Here is a 17692-nt window from a genome sequence, read left to right as displayed (position 1 = left end):
TGAGGTTTGCTTTAAATACACGCTGTAGCGGTCGTCACTGTTAGTTTGAGATTAGGCGTTGTGAGCTGGTGTCAGTCAAGAATGCATTTAAGGCGACAAAGACGCCATTATTAACACATTTCTGAGTTTGAAAGACGTCGTTAAGAGGGCTACGACAATCTGGGTGTTCCTTCTGCGATACTGCAGAAAGACTTGTTATGAATGTATCAATTTTGCGTGATTGCTGCAGCGCTGGTCACGAGAATGTACAGTCGCCAGAAGACCGGGCTCTGGACGGCCAGGTGGCGCTACCGAGAGGGGAGACCATCAAGTTCAGCGATGGCTCTGGCGCATCGTACTGCATCTGCAGCGGCAATTTGAACTGCAGTTGGCAACACACTGACACTAAGAATTGTTACAAATGGGTTACTTCATAGACACTTTCGGCCTCTGGTTTATGCATCGGATCAACGCTGGGATAGTCTACAGAACGAAACACGTCAGCAGCATACGGTAACACTACCGGTTCGCCAGACTTTGTCCAGAAATCCCGTGAAACAACACCAACACGGCTCGGCTCAGTACGTTAAGGAGAGACTCGGGCCCCTATCTCGCCCATGTTAATTCACCAATGTTAATGACCCATTATCTCAGAGACTGTTGTAGATACGGATTTGAAATTTCTGCCATATATTAACTACTGCATCTTTATTCTACTGACCTATGATGGATGGTTTTGCATCAGAACAAGAGGTTTTACAAATTTTTTTCTCAATGCCTGTATTTTTGCAAATATTTTGTTAACATAAATATACATAAAAATAGCTGAGCTGAACTTATCATTATATTCTTGGTTGTAGATCCATGGCTTACTGGAGGCTGTAAAAGTTTCAGTGCAGTAGGATGAATAGTTTCTGAGAAAGCGGGGCATTTGTAGCGAAAAATGTATAATCTGAGGCAAGGACGTTTAAAGTTTTCGTGTGACATTTCTTACCTTTATTGTTACATGATGTTATTAAAAACACCCTGCTCCATATTCTAGGTCACCTTCACCAACAGTTCTATCAAGTAACAGCTCCCATCTCCTTTTCCTTGCCTCTTTGGTCACATGTTTTGCTGAAACCTCAGCTTTTTTCACTCTTCCGATGTCCACTTTGTGAAGACCTTCCACTGTATGCTTCCCCCAAATCACTCCCAGCTTCTCAAGTACTCTCAGTCTGCCACTACATCCATTATTAAATGTGATTACAGTGTCATACGTTCCTAACTGTAGGGTCTTCAACCCAACAAATACACTTTTTGGTATGCGAGTCCAGAGAAGATTACTGAAAGATTCGTTGACGTCTCGTGTTTTCCCATGTAAACAGGTTTCACTGACCTCAAACCACCGCCGTTTGCAACATCAGTGGTGTACAGTGAGAACTCGCTGAAGAGAAGAGTGGAGGTATGTTGTGTTTTCTGATGAAAGCTGGTTCTGCCTTGGTGCCAGTGACCGCCGTGTGTTGGTTAGGAGGAGGCCAGTTGAGGAACTGCAATCAGCCTGTCTGCGGCTTAGAACACCGACCTACAATATGAGTTATGGTCTGGGATACAATTTCGTATGGCAGCAGAAGCACACTTGTGATAATCCCACGCATCCTGACTACAAATTTCTACGTCAGTCTGGTGATTCGACCTCCTGAGCTGTCATTCATGAACAGCATTCCAAGGGATGTTTTCCAACAGGATAACTCTCACCCACATACCGTTGTTGTAACTCAACATGCTCTGCAGAGTGTCGACATGTTGCCTTGGCCTGCTCGATCAACAGATCTGTCTTCAATCGAGTACATATGGGACATCATCGGACAACCTCTCCAGTGTCATCCAGAAACAGCATTAACCGTCCCTGTATAACCGACCAAATTCAACAGCTATGGAACTCCATTCCGAAACGGACATCCGGCAGCTGTAAAATACGTTTGTGTGCTGGTTATTGATGTACCAGCATTTAACATGTGCAGTTTCTTATGTCTTGCTTACATCAACCGGTGATCTTTCATTGTTAGCCACTTACATATGTTACCTACACTAATATATTCCAGAAATTTCGGTACTCTACAGTAATTATTTTTCCGTTCTGAATTTTTTTTCCATCATTGTAGGTTGGTTGGTTGATTTGGTGGAAGAGACCAAACAGCGAGGTCATCGGCCCCATCGGATTAGGGAAAGAGGTCGGCTGTGCCCTTTCAAAGGAACCATCCCGGCATTTGCCTGAACCGATTTAGGAAAATTACGGAAAATCTAAATCAGGATGGCCAGACGCAGGATTGAACCGTCGGCCTCCCTAATGAGAGTCCACTGTGCTAACCACTGCGCCACCCGGCTCGGTCCGTTATTGTGCATGGAGCATTTGTTCAGTAGGATAAGCATGAAAAAGAAAACTGATAGTGACACGTCAGTTCAAATGTGTGTGAAATCTTATGGGACTTAACTCCTAAGGTCATCAGTCTATAAGCTTACACACTACTTAACCTAAATAATCCTAAGGACAAACACACACACCCATGCCCGAAGGAGGACTCGAACCTCTGTCGGGACCAGCCGCACAGTCCAAGACTGCAGCGCCCTAGACCGCTCGGCTAATCCCGCGCGGCTGACACTCCTGAAGTATCGAATCCGATGTTTTGTTCGGTAGATGACTGGTACTTTGATATGTGACACTCGAATTATGTCAGCTAGTGTAACAAGTTTAACCCCATCTGACCAAAAAGTTTTGAGACTGGGTTGGTAAAAAACAGAGAAATGTTACGATGGTGGTTTTTACGCTTCAGGTGTTCTACATTCTCTCCCCTCAGCTGAGTATCACATAGAGCGCGTTCATACTACCATGTGAAACTATCAGAATTATTCAACTTACATCTACATCTACATGCATACTCCGGAAGCCACTATACAGTGCACAGCAGAGGGTATCTCTCCCACTAATAGTCATTTCCTTTCCTCTAATAATGTAGTATTGTAGTGGATCTGAAAACGTCGCTCAAAAAAAGTCATGCAGCTGGTGAAAAATGGATTTGTTACACAAATTGCTCACCTGAAGCGTTTTGGATTTATTCCCACCATCAGCTATCCAAGTGCACGGAAGTTCATAGAACATGTAACCTAAACTGACAGACCTGTCTGTCAGCCTGTGTTACATAACCGCTCGTATGCTGCAACCATCTGTGCACTTGGATATCTGATCAGGGAAATAAATTCGAAGGGGCAATCTGAATAAAGAGGTCATTTTTCACCGGCTGTAGGACTTTTTCGAACCACCTGTTCAGCTCAAACGCAGTACTCTATTGCAGTATAACCATGGTAGCGTGCCTCCTTCGAGATTTCTTGCCTCAACTACGGACTACGGACTTGCATAGGCTACGAAGTGTCCCACAGTACCCGTCACTCTTAATGGTTTTTCCGCGCTGGAGGAGCACGGTTTGGTTGTTACGACGTTTCGTGCCTTTTAATTTGAACCCTCCTTATGTAATTGTGTATATATACCAGAAATCTAACCTGCAACGACATGCAGGGTGTTGAACGAGTAGACGATCATGAAAATACAGTCGAGATAAAAATTTTTGAAAACACCCTCAAGAAAGATGGTGTCCTACAGCTAACTAAGGCTTTTGACCCGCCCGTCGGAAGGATGAAGCGGGTGCGGCGGGTGTGCGGCTAAAACATTACCTTATATGGCGCTGAATCGAGTACCAGTGACGTCACAGGAGGCAGCGCGGATATATAAGGCCGATAGTAGCAACCCCATGAACCATGGACCTTGCCGTTGGTGGGGAGGCTTGCGTGCCTCAGCGATACAGATGGCCGTACCGTAGGTGCAACCACAACGGAGGGGTATCTGTTGAGAGGCCAGACAAACATGTGGTTCCTGAAGAGGGGCAGCAGCCTTTTCAGTAGTTGCAGGGGCAACAGTCTGGATGATTGACTGATCTGGCCTTGTAACATTAACCAAAACGGCCTTGCTATGCTGGTACTGCGAACGGCTGAAAGCAAGGGGAAACTACAGCCGTAATTTTTCCCGAGGACATGCAGCTTTACTGTATGATTAAATGATGATGGCGTCCTCTTGGGTAAAATATTCCGGAGGTAAAATAGTCCCCCATTCGGATCTCCGGGCGGGGACTACTCAAGAGGACGTCGTTATCAGGAGAAAGAAAACTGGCGTTCTACGGATCGGAGCGTGGAATGTCAGATCCCTTAATCGGGCAGGTAGGTTAGAAAATTTAAAAAGGGAAATGGATAGGTTAAAGTTAGATATAGTGGGAATTAGTGAAGTTCGGTGGCAGGAGGAACGAGACTTTTGGTCAGGTGATTACAGGGTTATAAATACAAAATCAAATAGGGGTAATGCAGGAGTAGGTTTAATAATGAATAGGAAAATAGGAATGCGGGTAAGCTACTACAAACAGCATAGTGAACGCATTGTTGTGGCCAAGATAGACACAAAGCCCATGCCTACTACAGTAGTACAAGTTTATATGCCAACTAGCTCTGCAGATGATGAAGAAATTGATGAAATGTATGACGAGATAAAAGAAATTATTCAGGTAGTGAAGGGAGACGAAAATTTAATAGTCATGGGTGACTGGAATTCGTCAGTAGGAAAAGGGAGAGAAGGAAACATAGTAGGTGAATATGGATTGGGGGGAAGAAATGAAAGAGGAAGCCGCCTTGTAGAATTTTGCACAGAGCATAATTTAATCATAGCTAACACTTGGTTCAAGAATCATAAAAGAAGGTTGTATACCTGGAAGAATCCTGGAGATACTAAAAGGTATCAGATAGATTATATAATGGTAAGACAGAGATTTAGGAACCAGGTTTTAAATTGTAAGACATTTCCAGGGGCAGATGTGGATTCTGACCACAACCTATTGGTTATGAACTGCAGATTGAAACTGAAGAAACTGCAAAAAGGTGGGAATTTAAGGAGATGGGACCTGGATAAACTGAAAGAACCAGAGGTTGTAGAGAGTTTCAGGGAGAGCATAAGGGAACAATTGACAGGAATGGGGGAAAGAAATACAGTAGAAGAAGAGTGGGTAGCTCTGAGCGATGAAGTAGTGAAGGCAGCAGAGGATCAAGTAGGTAAAAAGACGAGGGCTAATAGAAACCCTTGGGTAACAGAAGAAATATTGAATTTAATTGATGAAAGGAGAAAATATAAAAATGCAGTAAATGAAGCAGGCAAAAAGGAATACAAACTTTTCAAAAGTGAGATCGACAGGAAGTGCAAAATGGCTATGCAGGGATGGCTAGAGGACAAATGAAAGGATGTAGAGGCTTGTCTCACTAGGGGTAAGATAGATACTGCCTACGGGAAAATTAAAGAGACCTTTGGAGAGAAGAGAACCACTTGTATGAATATCAAGAGCTCAGATGGCAACCCAGTTCTAAGCAAAGAAGGGAAGGCAGAAAGGTGGAAGGAGTATATAGAGGGTTTATACAAGGGCGATGTACTCGAGGACAATATGGAAATGGAAGTGGATGTAGATGAAGGTGAAATGGGAGATAAGATTCTGCGTGAAGAGTTTGACAGAGCACTGAAAGACCTGAGTCGAAACAAGGCCCCGGGAGTAGACAACTTTCCATTAGAACTACTGATGGCCTTGGGAGAGCCAGTCATGACAAAACTCTACCATCTGGTGAGCAAGATGTATGAGACAGGCGAAATACCCACAGACTTCAAGAAGAATATAATAATTCCAATCCCAAAGAAAGCAGGTGTTGACAGATGTGAAAATTACCGAACTATCAGTTTAATAAATCACAGCTGCAAAATACTAACGCGAATTCTTTACAGACGAATGGAAAAACTGGTAGAAGCGGACCTCGGGGAATATCAGTTTGGATTCCGTAGAAATGTTGGAACACGTGAGGCAATACTAACCTTACGACTTATCTTAGAAGAAAGATTAAGAAAAGGCAAACCTACGTTTCTAGCATTTGTAGACTTAGAGAAAGCTTTTGACAACGTTAACTGGAATACTCTCTTTCAAATTCTGAAGGTGGCAGGGGTAAAATACAAGGAGCAAAAGGCTATTTACAATTTGTACAGAAACCAGATGGTAGTTATAAGAGTCGCGGGCCATGAAAGGGAAGCAGTGGTTGGGAAAGGAGTGAGACAGGGTTGTAGCCTCTCCCCGATGTTATTCAATCTGTATATTGAGGAAGCAGTAAAGGAAACAAAAGAAAAATTCGGAGTAGGTATTAAAATTCATGGAGAAGAAATAAAAACTTTGAGGTTTGCCGATGACATTGTAATTCTGTCAGAGACAGCAAATGACTTGGAAGAGCAGTTGAACGGAATGGACAGTGTCTTGAAAGGAGGATATAAGATGAACATCAACAAAAGCAAAACGAGGATAATGGAATGCAGTCAAATTAAATCGGATGATGCTGAGGGGATTAGATTAGGAAATGAGACACTTAAAGTAGTAAAGGAGTTTTGCTATTTAGGGAGTAAAATAACTGATGATGGTCGAAGTAGAGAGGATATAAAATGTAGACTGGCAATGGCAAGGAAATCGTTTCTGAAGAAGAGAAATTTGTTAACATCGAGTATAGATTTAAGTGTCAGGAAGTCGTTTCTGAAAGTATTTGTATGGAGTGTAGCCATGTATGGAAGTGAAACATGGACGATAACCAGTTTGGACAAGAAGAGAATAGAAGCTTTCGAAATGTGGTGCTACAGAAGAATGCTGAAGATAAGGTGGGTAGATCACGTAACTAATGAGGAGGTATTGAATAGGATTGGGGAGAAGAGAAGTTTGTGGCACAACTTGACTAGAAGAAGGGATCGGTTGGTAGGACATGTTTTGAGGCATCAAGGGATCACAAATTTAGCATTGGAGGGCAGCGTGGAGGGTAAAAATCGTAGAGGGAGACCAAGAGATCAATACACTAAGCAGATTCAGAAGGATGTAGGTTGCGGTAGGTACTGGGAGATGAAGAAGCTTGCGCAGGATAGAGTAGCATGGAGAGCTGCATCAAACCAATCTCAGGACTGAAGACCACAACAACAACAACAGTAGCAACCAAAAGACAGTTACCACTTAACAACGGCCAAGAAGTACTCAGCCGAAAGCTAGTGGATTTTTTTAATGATTTGACTCGGCTGAAATCTTGAGAGAAGTTTATTATATCCCGAAACAAGTTTGCGAAGAAATAAAACATGTAGGAATAAGCTTCGCTTATGTTAACACAGAACTAATCTGTGATTTGTAGCCTCTCCGCGGTAGCATCTCTTCTTGATCACCTTGAAGATGAAAGTTTACAGTACGCGTGGGATGGTAGCGTTCAAAAATATACACGACAACAACAGTTTAGCTGACAATTAAACAAATTTTATCCCTTGTAAAAGGCGATTTTTAGTTGCGGCGCCCAGTTTATATGCTACAAGTAAATATTAGTGCAGTTATTCAGATCATCAAGCACTATTTCAGAGGGAAGCAACTTGTTCTTCTGTCGTACAAAATTAATGGTTTACATTTTTCCAAAAATACACAGTTCAACTTAAATAAAATTCTTCAGCAATTTCGTAAAGACGATTTTACTTCGGCAGTTCGTTTAAGTGAGTCCATCACACGAATTACTGAATTTGACAACAGTTCACTCCTCTGACAATTACATTTCACGATCTTAGTAATTGCAACACAGTGCAGTTCAAACGTTGATTAATATGAATCAAAGATATCACTCGTAAGTAATGTAACATTTAAGTTCTTGGGTTCCGCGTTGATCATAGCGCGTATTCTCGCGTACAGAATATAAGAGCGGCAGTCAAAATGTATCCGGAATTTCGTTGCAGCTGTTTTGTTGCTCCTCGAGTTAACCTGGATTAATGACTCTGATTACATTAACTATTCTTGATTACTCTGCAATAATTTGCATAATGTTTTTGGTTTATCTCGCTTATTTACAGGCAAGAGTATTTGCTGACTGCTGGAACTATGTCTCATTACGAGCAAAGGGCGAACATCAAATTCATGTGAAAATTATGCTCTTGCGCCTTTGTTAAGCTTACAAACAGTTTACGAAAGTATGAAACTTCCTGGCAGATTAAAATTGTGTGCTGGGCCGAGACTCGAACTCGGCACCTTTTCCTTTCTCGGGTAAGGGCTCTACCATCTGAGCTACCCAAGCACGACTCATGACCCGTCCTCACAGCTTCACTTCTGCCAGTACCTCGTCTCCTACCTTCCAAACTTCACAGAAGCTCTTCTGCGAACCGTGCAGATCTAGCACACCTGCACTCTTCAGTTTACGAAGACGCAGCTTTAAAGTAAACAGTTGTTTACGGATGGTTTTCAAGATTTCTGGGTAGACAGAAATAACTGGATCACGAGCACCGCAATGGAAGACCAAAAACGGGTGGAGCAAGTGAAACAGTTAATCAGATCAGGCCGACCATTGACCATCGACGAGTTGGTAAAAGGATTGCAGATCTCTCCCATTCACGCAATCTTATCAGATGATTTGAAGATGAAACGTGTCAGTGTCAAAATTGTCCTGCGAATCCTGCCTCCGGATCAAATGGAAACTCATTTGTTGACTGTCTCCTGAAACAATTCTTACTGGTGATGAGACCCTGATGTACGCGTAAAACCCGTAGCAAAATAGGCAGTAATCAAACTGACACATATGTCATCTCCTCGAACAAAGAAAGCACGCCATGTCAAATCCAAAACAAAGGTGATGAGATGCTCACTGCGTTCTTTGTCAATGGAGGTGTTGTGTACCATGAACTTGCACAAGCTGAACAAACTGTTAACGACCCTTTCTAAGAGCAGTTTTTGAAACTACTGTGGGAGGCAATCCGAAAGAAACGTGTCGATAAATGGCACGGAGAGTGGTCACGGCACCACGACAATAGTCCCTTCCACGCATCGCTAACTGTGGTGATGCAGCTCACAGAAACGAACATTCCACTCCTCTACTAGCCTCCCTAGTCACCGGATTTAGCAGCAGCGGAATTCTGGCTCTTTACAACATCGAAAAGGGTCAAAGGTAACAGTTTTGCCACCGTCGAAGACATCAGAAACAACGTGACAGCTGGACTTTGGAAGATACCATAACAGGACTTTAATCGTTGTTTCCAGCAATGGCGGGAGCAGTGGAACAACTGTGTATGTGTGTGCTGAAGAAGACGATTTTGAAGGCGGTAAGCATAAGTGTACCTATTTTGTGGTAATAAGCAGTTAGAACGAAATCCAGAGAACATTTTGACTGCCCCTCGTACACAGATGTGGAGTGGATCAAACAAAAAGAATAAAAAAAAAATTATTCACCGATGTATTTGTTAATTGTTTACTTTCATACCACGGACTGACTATGCTGAGTGACGTCCAGCTACTTATGGACGACCAAAAGAACAAACCGTTAATTTGGAAAGTACGTAGTGCTTTGAGGAAAGGGTAGACTGGAATTGGAATTTATCTCTTTGACAAACTACAAGAACAGAATTCTAGATTACAGAAAATGTTGCTGGTTATAGAATTATAAAAATAGATGGACACTATTTTTTTCTGCGTTGTGATTCCCCTCGTTTACATGAGTGAGCACCATATTGTACCTTAAAGTTAATTACATGAAATTATTAATTAGTTAACTAATCAGTGCTGTATGTCAAACTGCACAGAACAATTTAAGCTGAAAAACTCTGTAGTCAAGGTCCGGAATCTAACAATGGTTATCACGAAATCTGCGATGGAAAATGGTATTAATCTAGAATTGTAATTATTGCAGAAGATAATTAGATTTACCTAATTTAAAATAATTCACAGGAACGTGGTTATGCTAAACTTTCAAATGAGGTAGGTCACTTTTCCTCAAACATAAGTATTAACTCCTGGAGTTTTTGTATATAGCGAACTATTGTGCTATCTTCAGTTAACTGTAACATTTAATTAACAGCGCTCTCATGAAAATAAATTACACGAATTGAATGGGAACACTTAAAATGAAAAACTAAATAATAAATTCGGGGGAAATTTTGTCTAACCAAGAACTTGATATTTACAAGTAAGTGTCACATATCAGCAAGTAAAGGTATTGGGAATAAGACAACAATTAGCGAAAAAATCTGGCTACTTCTCGGAGAAGAAAAACATAACAGATGGAAAGAACCTACCTATTTTGTCACATCGTGTGCTCGATTATGCACAGACAGATATTTTACTCGTATCACTTACATCTCGTGGGATCTATGAAGATAGCTCGTTTGATTACACAGGTCTGCAAAAAAATATTTTTTGAAAGTTGTTTGAAATTTGATAACTGACTTATGTATTATTCAGCGCTGATTTAAAAAAGGTAATCCATTTTTTTCTATCACGTCAGGTATTCTCACAAAAAAGGGATTATTTTTGGGTATAATAAAATTTAAGCAATTTATCACATTTTTCCAACGCTATAAAATTTTATTTTATTTATAAATCATGTTCTAAACTATATTTCTAGTATACTTCCATTTCTCTTTAAGCTCATAAGTCCTTATAATAACGCTTTCACTTTCTGTAGAAAGCTTCTTTTCTTGATATGAAGACAGTAACTATTCTCGAAAGAACAGAATACTGTTGATGACCGTGCAGCTTTTCTCTGGAATAAATGATGACTAACTGAAACCCTCAGCTGCCGTCAGGTGTTGTTGATATAACTCGATGTGAACAGCTGAAAATGTGTGCCCCGACCGGGACTCGAACCCGGGATCTCCTGCTTACATGGCAGACGCTCTATCCATCTGAGCCACCGAGGACACAGACGAATAGCGCGACTGCAGGGACTTATCCCTTGCACGCTTCCCGTGAGACTCACATTCCCAACTGTCCACAATTCTACATATGTAATGTATGTACCTTATTGACATTTGCCCATTCACTCATTACTCGCGCACGCTTTGGCGATTTCCGTAAGAGTTTGGGCAATCTGTGCGCATTCGCACAGACGAAGGTCAATGGCTGGGTAGCCTTTAACTATATACACTCCTGGAAATTGAAATAAGAACACCGTGAATTCATTGTCCCAGGAAGGGGAAACTTTATTGACACATTCCTGGGGTCAGACACATCACATGATCACACTGACAGAACCACAGGCACATAGACACAGGCAACAGAGCATGCACAATGTCGGCACTAGTACAGTGTATATCCACCTTTCGCAGCAATGCAGGCTGCTATTCTCCCATGGAGACGATCGTAGAGATGCTGGATGTAGTCCTGTGGAACGGCTTGCCATGCCATTTCCACCTGGCGCCTCAGTTGGACCAGCGTTCGTGCTGGACGTGCAGACCGCGTGAGACGACGCTTCATCCAGTCCCAAACATGCTCAATGGGGGACAGATCCGGAGATCTAGCTGGCCAGGGTAGTTGACTTACACCTTCTAGAGCACGTTGGGTGGCACGGGATACATGCGGACGTGCATTGTCCTGTTGGAACAGCAAGTTCCCTTGCCGGTCTAGGAATGGTAGAACGATGGGTTCGATGACGGTTTGGATGTACCGTGCACTATTAAGTGTCCCCTCGACGATCACCAGTGGTGTACGGCCAGTGTAGGAGATCGCTCCCCACACCATGATGCCGGGTGTTGGCCCTGTGTGCCTCGGTCGTATGCAGTCCTGATTGTGGCGCTCACCTGCACGGCGCCAAACACGCATACGACCATCATTGGCACCAAGGCAGAAGCGACTCTCATCGCTCAAGACGACACGTCTCCATTCGTCCCTCCATTCACGCCTGTCGCGACACACTGGAGGCGGGCTGCACGATGTTGGGGCGTGAGCGGAAGACGGCCTAACGGTGTGCGGGACCGTAGCCCAGCTTCATGGAGACGGTTGCGAATGGTCCTCGCCGATACCCCAGGAGCAACAGTGTCCCTAATTTGCTGGGAAGTGGCGGAGCGGTCCCCTACGGCACTGCGTAGGATCCTACGGTCTTGGCGTGCATCCGTGCGTCGCTGCGGTCCGGTCCCAGGTCGACGGGCACATGCACCTTCCGCCGACCACTGGCGACAACATCGATGTACTGTGGAGACCTCACGCCCCACGTGTTGAGCAATTCGGCGGTACGTCCACCCGGCCTCCCGCATGCCCACTATACGCCCTCGCTCAAAGTCCGTCAACTGCACATACGGTTCACGTCCACGCTGTCGCGGCATGCTACCAGTGTTAAAGACTGCGATGGAGCTCCGTATGCCACGGCAAACTGGCTGACACTGACGGCGGCGGTGCACAAATGCTGCGCAGCTAGCGCCATTCGACGGCCAACACCGCGGTTCCTGGTGTGTCCGCTGTGCCCTGCGTGTGATCATTGCTTGTACAGCCCTCTCGCAGTGTCCGGAGCAAGTATGGTGGGTCTGACACACCGGTGTCAATGTGTTCTTTTTTCCATTTCCAGGAGTGTATATGAAGACAGTAACAGTTCTCGAAAGAACAGAATACTGTTGATGACCGTGCAGCTTTTCCCTGGAATAAATGATGACTAACTGAAACCCTCAGCTGCCGACAGGTGTTGTTGATATACCTCGACGTGGACAGCTGAAAATGTGTGCCCCGACCGGGACTCGAACCCGGGATCTCCTGCTTACATGGCAGACGCTCTATCCATTTGAGCCACCGAGGACAGAGACGAATAGCGCGACTGCAGGGACTCATCCCTTGCACGCTTCCCTTGGGAATGTGAGTCTCACGGGAAGCGTGCAAGGGATGAGTCCCTGCAGTCGCGCTATTCGTCTCTGTCCTCGGTGGCTCAGATGGATGAGTCGGCTCTCATCCGTGCTAGCGTGCGGAGCTGCTCCGCGCGCCGTCCGACGCTCCGCTCTCGGCGGTGTTTACTTCCGCGTCGCGGTGTTTGTGTCTATAGAGTCCAGTACTAAAGTACACCATGGCGCACTCGTACCGCCGTGCAACGATCAAAGTAACGTTTCAGGCCGAACATCCACGACCCAGAGCTTTCGAAGTCGAACAGTTCCTACGTGAGGATCTACGTTTGAACCCCCAGGACGTAATCGGCTTACATTTTTCCATCACTGGAAGTGTTGTCTACATCAAGATGTCGACGGAGGAAATTTGCAATGACATAATTCACCGTCATGCCACCGGACTGAAATTTAAACACTCTGATGGACATATGGGAGCTGTGACGGTCGCCATGCTGGATTCGGTCTCCGGACATTGTGGGTGTTTGAGCTCCCGTTCGAGGTGCCTCAGGATGTGGTCATTGCCGCTTTCCAACGATATGGCACCGTCTTGGGTCACGTCGCGGAGAAGTGGCAAACATTTACGACCTACCTCGTATTAAATGGCGTCCGGCAAATAAAAATTGAGCTGATTGGCGGTGTGAGGGCCATCGTCATGTATGATGGACAGCCACGAACGTGCGCAGGATGTGGCCAGGAGGGACATGTACGTTCCGAATGCTTACATCGCCGTTTAATACAGACGCCGTTACGTGAATAGACCCAGGCTTCGACGGTCACGTCCTTACCCATCACCTATGCCAAGGTTGCACTGGACCCCGTCGTACCAATCTCGATTGCGCCAGCAGCATCGTCAACGCCACCCGCCGCAGCACAACGCGCCGAGGACAAAAGCACGGCGTCGCCTCCAGTGCTCGCTTCAGGACCGTCCGGTTTGCAGACCGAAACCGATGTTCCTGTTGGAACCATGGACGTCGACCTCGGTGTCGTGCCGACGTCTGCCTTTGTCCAGACGGGTTCGGCGTCAGACGACGGTCGACCACATTCTGATTCAGAAGGCCACATCAGAAAACAGCGGTCGCCTCGCAAACACAGGAAACGACGACGAACGCCTTCCGATGACGCCCTTTCTCAGACGGCCCCACGAGATGTCGACCTGATGTCTGACGGTGATCTCCCACATTGTGCCCAGTCACGCGATGTGGCAGCAACAGGCGCCCCTCCTGTGACGCCTACTCTCCCAGCCAGGGACGTGTCCTCGCCGTTGTCAACGAATGATGACGGCGGTCCCCCTGCCACTCATGTTGCGGAATCCACAACACCCGTTCCGGAAGTACGTGACCGTCACATGTCCACGTCGTCAGCTTCCTGGGCCGATGACGTTGAAGAAGAAGCGGAACAGACTGCCAGCGTGTCTGCACAGGAGTCCACCTCGGCGACACTGGGGCTGACGCCCCGCCAGTAATTATCATCAAAGCGGGACCACCGGCGGGTCTCTACCTGCCGGCTACATCTACCGCACGTTCTGCAAATACCGAGGGTGGCCGTACACAGCAATATCGTATCGCCAAGATGAATCTTGCCACCATTCGTGCCCCCCATAAACTGACCATGTTCAGAGACACTATTTACTCTGCGGATGTGGATATAGCACTCTTACAAGAGGTGTTTGTGGCTGACTTCCTAGTTCCCACCGGATACAACGCCCATGTTTCCCCCGCATCCGATACTGGTAGCGTCGTCGCCATCCTGCTACTCGATGGACTCCGCAGAGGACGTCATCTACCTCCCCACTGCGCGAGGTATGGCCCTCACACTGTTCGGCGTGCGTATTATTAATATCTACGCTCCGTCCGGCACTGGCCGCCGTCATGACTGACAAACTTTTTTTGCCGAAAGCGTCACACCCCTCTTCACCGGTCCGCAGGACGATTTGGTACTCGGTGGGGATTTTAACTCGACACAAGAGCCCGCGGACCAACTCCCGCGACATTCCCCTTGTGCATCTCTCTCAGTGGCCATCGACCGTCTCCGACTTGTTGACACATGGAAGAAGCTCCACGGAATTCAACCGGGCTATACATTCTACACCTCTCACTCGTCAAGCCGCATAGATCGCATCTACGTTACCCGCTCCCTTGCTGATGGCACACGTCATGCGGAAGTCTGGCCCTTGGCCTTTTCAGACCATGATGCGTGCCTCTGTGACGTCACTCTCGCCCGACAGCAAGTGTGGCATAGTCGTGGTCTGTGGAAACTCAATGTCGCTCACCTGACCTCGTCAGACTGTCGCCGTATGGTCGAAGAAGCGTGGGCGCGCTGCCACCATCGTCGAGAAGCCTATGACTCCACCTTATCATGGTGGCTCTCCTGTGCAAAGCCGACCCTCAGGAAGACTCTGATGAGTTATGGGAACGAATTAAAGGCGTGGAAAACTAATACCCTGCACTTTTACTACACCATTCTACGTGACGGTACGACGATGCCTTTCTCGCCAGCCCGGCAGTCGATGGTCCATCGCACGAAGGCGCAGATCTCCTTGATCATGCGGCGTAACTTGGAAGGCACTGTAGTCCGTTCTCGAGCTTCTAATCGAATCCCTCAAGAACGTCCGTCGATGTACCACCTCCTTCAGGAAAGACAACGACGACGACGAGCTCTGATCCAAGTCCTCATTGATGTGGAAGGGCGCCGGCACGACATCCAACAAAGCATCGGTCATGCTCTCCATGTTCATTTTGCCGGGCTCTACGCAGCCGTACCGCATTCTGCAGCACTGGTCACAGAAGTCGCTCAGCTTACTACGAACACTCTTCCGGAGGATGCAGTGCATGACCTCCAAGACGACGTAACCACAGATGAAGTGGTAGACGCTATCAAGGCGGGTTCCGATAACAGGTCTCCTGGACCTGACGGTATACCCATCGAATTTTATAAAAGTTTTCACTATTTGTTGGCTTCCACGTGGACGGCAATCGCACAAGAGCTGATGTCACCGATGACAGTGGTCCCGAGCGCCTTTCTAGAAGGAATTATTATCCCCGTACATAAAGCGCGCGGGTTATCGAGGGTCCAGGACTATCGACCAATTACTTTGCTCAACAGCGACATGAAAATATTCACACGGCTATTGGCATCGCGACTCAAGAAGGTCGCACGTTACGTCACATCCTGCGACCAGACTTCCCTAGGAGGCGACAACAACATCCGTACGGCCCTTTGCCGTTACAGAGACATGATAGCATTAACGCATCATGAGCGTCTCCCTGGCGCCTTGGCTTCACTGGACTTTAGCCAGGCTTCCGACCGTGTTGACCACTTCTATTTACGGACAGTTCTTCAGCATATGGGTTTTCAGGCGGTATTGTCACAGTGGTTATGCGCCTGTTGAGTAGTGCAACCTCTAAAATCATGTACAATGGTCGTCTCCCTGGTCATCGCACGATCTGTACGACAAGGATGCCCTCTTTCCACGATTTTGTATGCTTTCGCCTTTTAACCCCTGCTCCAGGGCATGCGCCAACGTTTGGAAGGCATGCTGTGCAAGGCCACCGTTTTTGTTGTACAGCCTACGCAGACGACATAGTACTATATCTGCGCAGTGAAGATGAAGTACGAGCAGCACTGACATGGGTGGCGACTTACGGAGAAGCGTCGGGGAGCTGCCTCAACGTGTCCAAATCCAAGGTCCTGCTCATTGGTGAGGGCTTGCCGGAGAGACGCGCTGCCCCCCTTAGTGTCGCCGCAACCATACGGTGCCTTGGACTTGATTTCACAGCAGACCGGCGCCGCTCAGCGACTATCAATGGTAGACGCTTGCTACAGACAATCAGAGCAAATCTCGCAGATCACCGGCTACGAGCTCTCGACGTTATCCAACGCGCGCAATACGTGAACATGTATCATGCTTCCCGTATACCACACGTGGCTCAAGTACTACCAGTCCCAAATCTCCTGGCGCGACGACTGTTGATGGCTTTCGGCTCCTTCGTCAGCTCGGGGATGTTATTCAAGGTGCAGTATGAATCCCTTGCACTGCCACGAGATCGTGGCGGGGTGGGACTCATCCACGTGCCGACTCGTGTCAAGGCACTATACGTCAGCTCCCAACTAAAACTTTGCATCGTTGCTCGCAGAGCCTTACTAGCCTCCTGCTTCACAACTTTGCACCGGCCTCCTTGTCCGCCCCAGTACTGGTATCGACCATTCCAACCCCCTTTTATTACATCCAACGATTTTTTCTGGAGTTCAGTTATATCTACCGGTCCTTACCACTTACACGTTTTTACCTCACGAAAACAGTCTCCGAATTGTTACAACAGTGCCGCCCGTCCAACCCCTTCGAACGTAAGTATCCACAGTACGTGTGGCGACACATATGGAAGGCGATCCATGCGCGTTTTCTCGAATCAGACGTTCAATCAGCATAGTACATCACCGTGAATGGCAAACAAGTTAACCGAGATCGTCTGCACCGCATCCATCTCGCCGATTCATCCCTCTGCACCCACTGTAGAGTGGATGACGCGGATGTCCACCGTTTCCACTGTGGCACAGCGCTAGACGTCTGGACACTTGCGCGGCGAATTTTGGCGTTTCTTACTCGCCAGACACCGGCTCAGATCGACGTCCACATGCTTTTGTACCCCGATAAGACTTTCTACCCCTCCGCCAAAACTAACTCTGTGAATTGGATCTGTGGCCACACGATCCGCTGTATTTTTACTTCTGGCGACAAGTCTACGCTAGGATATTGGGCTTATCTCAACGAACGACATTGCGTCCTGATACGCAACCCACGCTATAAACAATATTTTTCCAATTTCTTACGGAGCACTTTCGATGACCCACCTAGTAGCTGGAACGTCCAAGCCCTGAGAAGCTGAAAACTGTATAAACCGAACCGAACTGAATAGATCTGCTACCCAGAACCCACGCTTACGCCATGAGAAGACAAGTTTGGACGAGCTGGCATGA

General features: G+C 46.6%; 1 protein-coding gene and 2 non-coding genes across 3 annotated transcripts in view; all 3 read right to left on the bottom strand.

The window, feature by feature from the left end:
• Positions 1 to 17692, bottom strand: part of LOC126455064 (lutropin-choriogonadotropic hormone receptor-like) — an 805745-nt gene that overhangs the window by 673268 nt on the left and 114785 nt on the right. The gene's annotated exons all lie outside the window — the stretch shown is intronic.
• On the bottom strand, positions 10701 to 10774 carry Trnat-ugu (transfer RNA threonine (anticodon UGU)). Its single transcript has one exon. It is a non-coding gene; the product is annotated as a tRNA-Thr (tRNA).
• Positions 12566 to 12639, bottom strand: Trnat-ugu (transfer RNA threonine (anticodon UGU)). The gene has a single exon. It is a non-coding gene; the product is annotated as a tRNA-Thr (tRNA).

This window comes from Schistocerca serialis, chromosome 1, assembly GCF_023864345.2.
Source record: "Schistocerca serialis cubense isolate TAMUIC-IGC-003099 chromosome 1, iqSchSeri2.2, whole genome shotgun sequence".
In the NCBI taxonomy this organism is placed as follows: domain Eukaryota; kingdom Metazoa; phylum Arthropoda; class Insecta; order Orthoptera; family Acrididae; genus Schistocerca; species Schistocerca serialis.
This window is presented reverse-complemented; position numbering and strand designations above follow the sequence as displayed.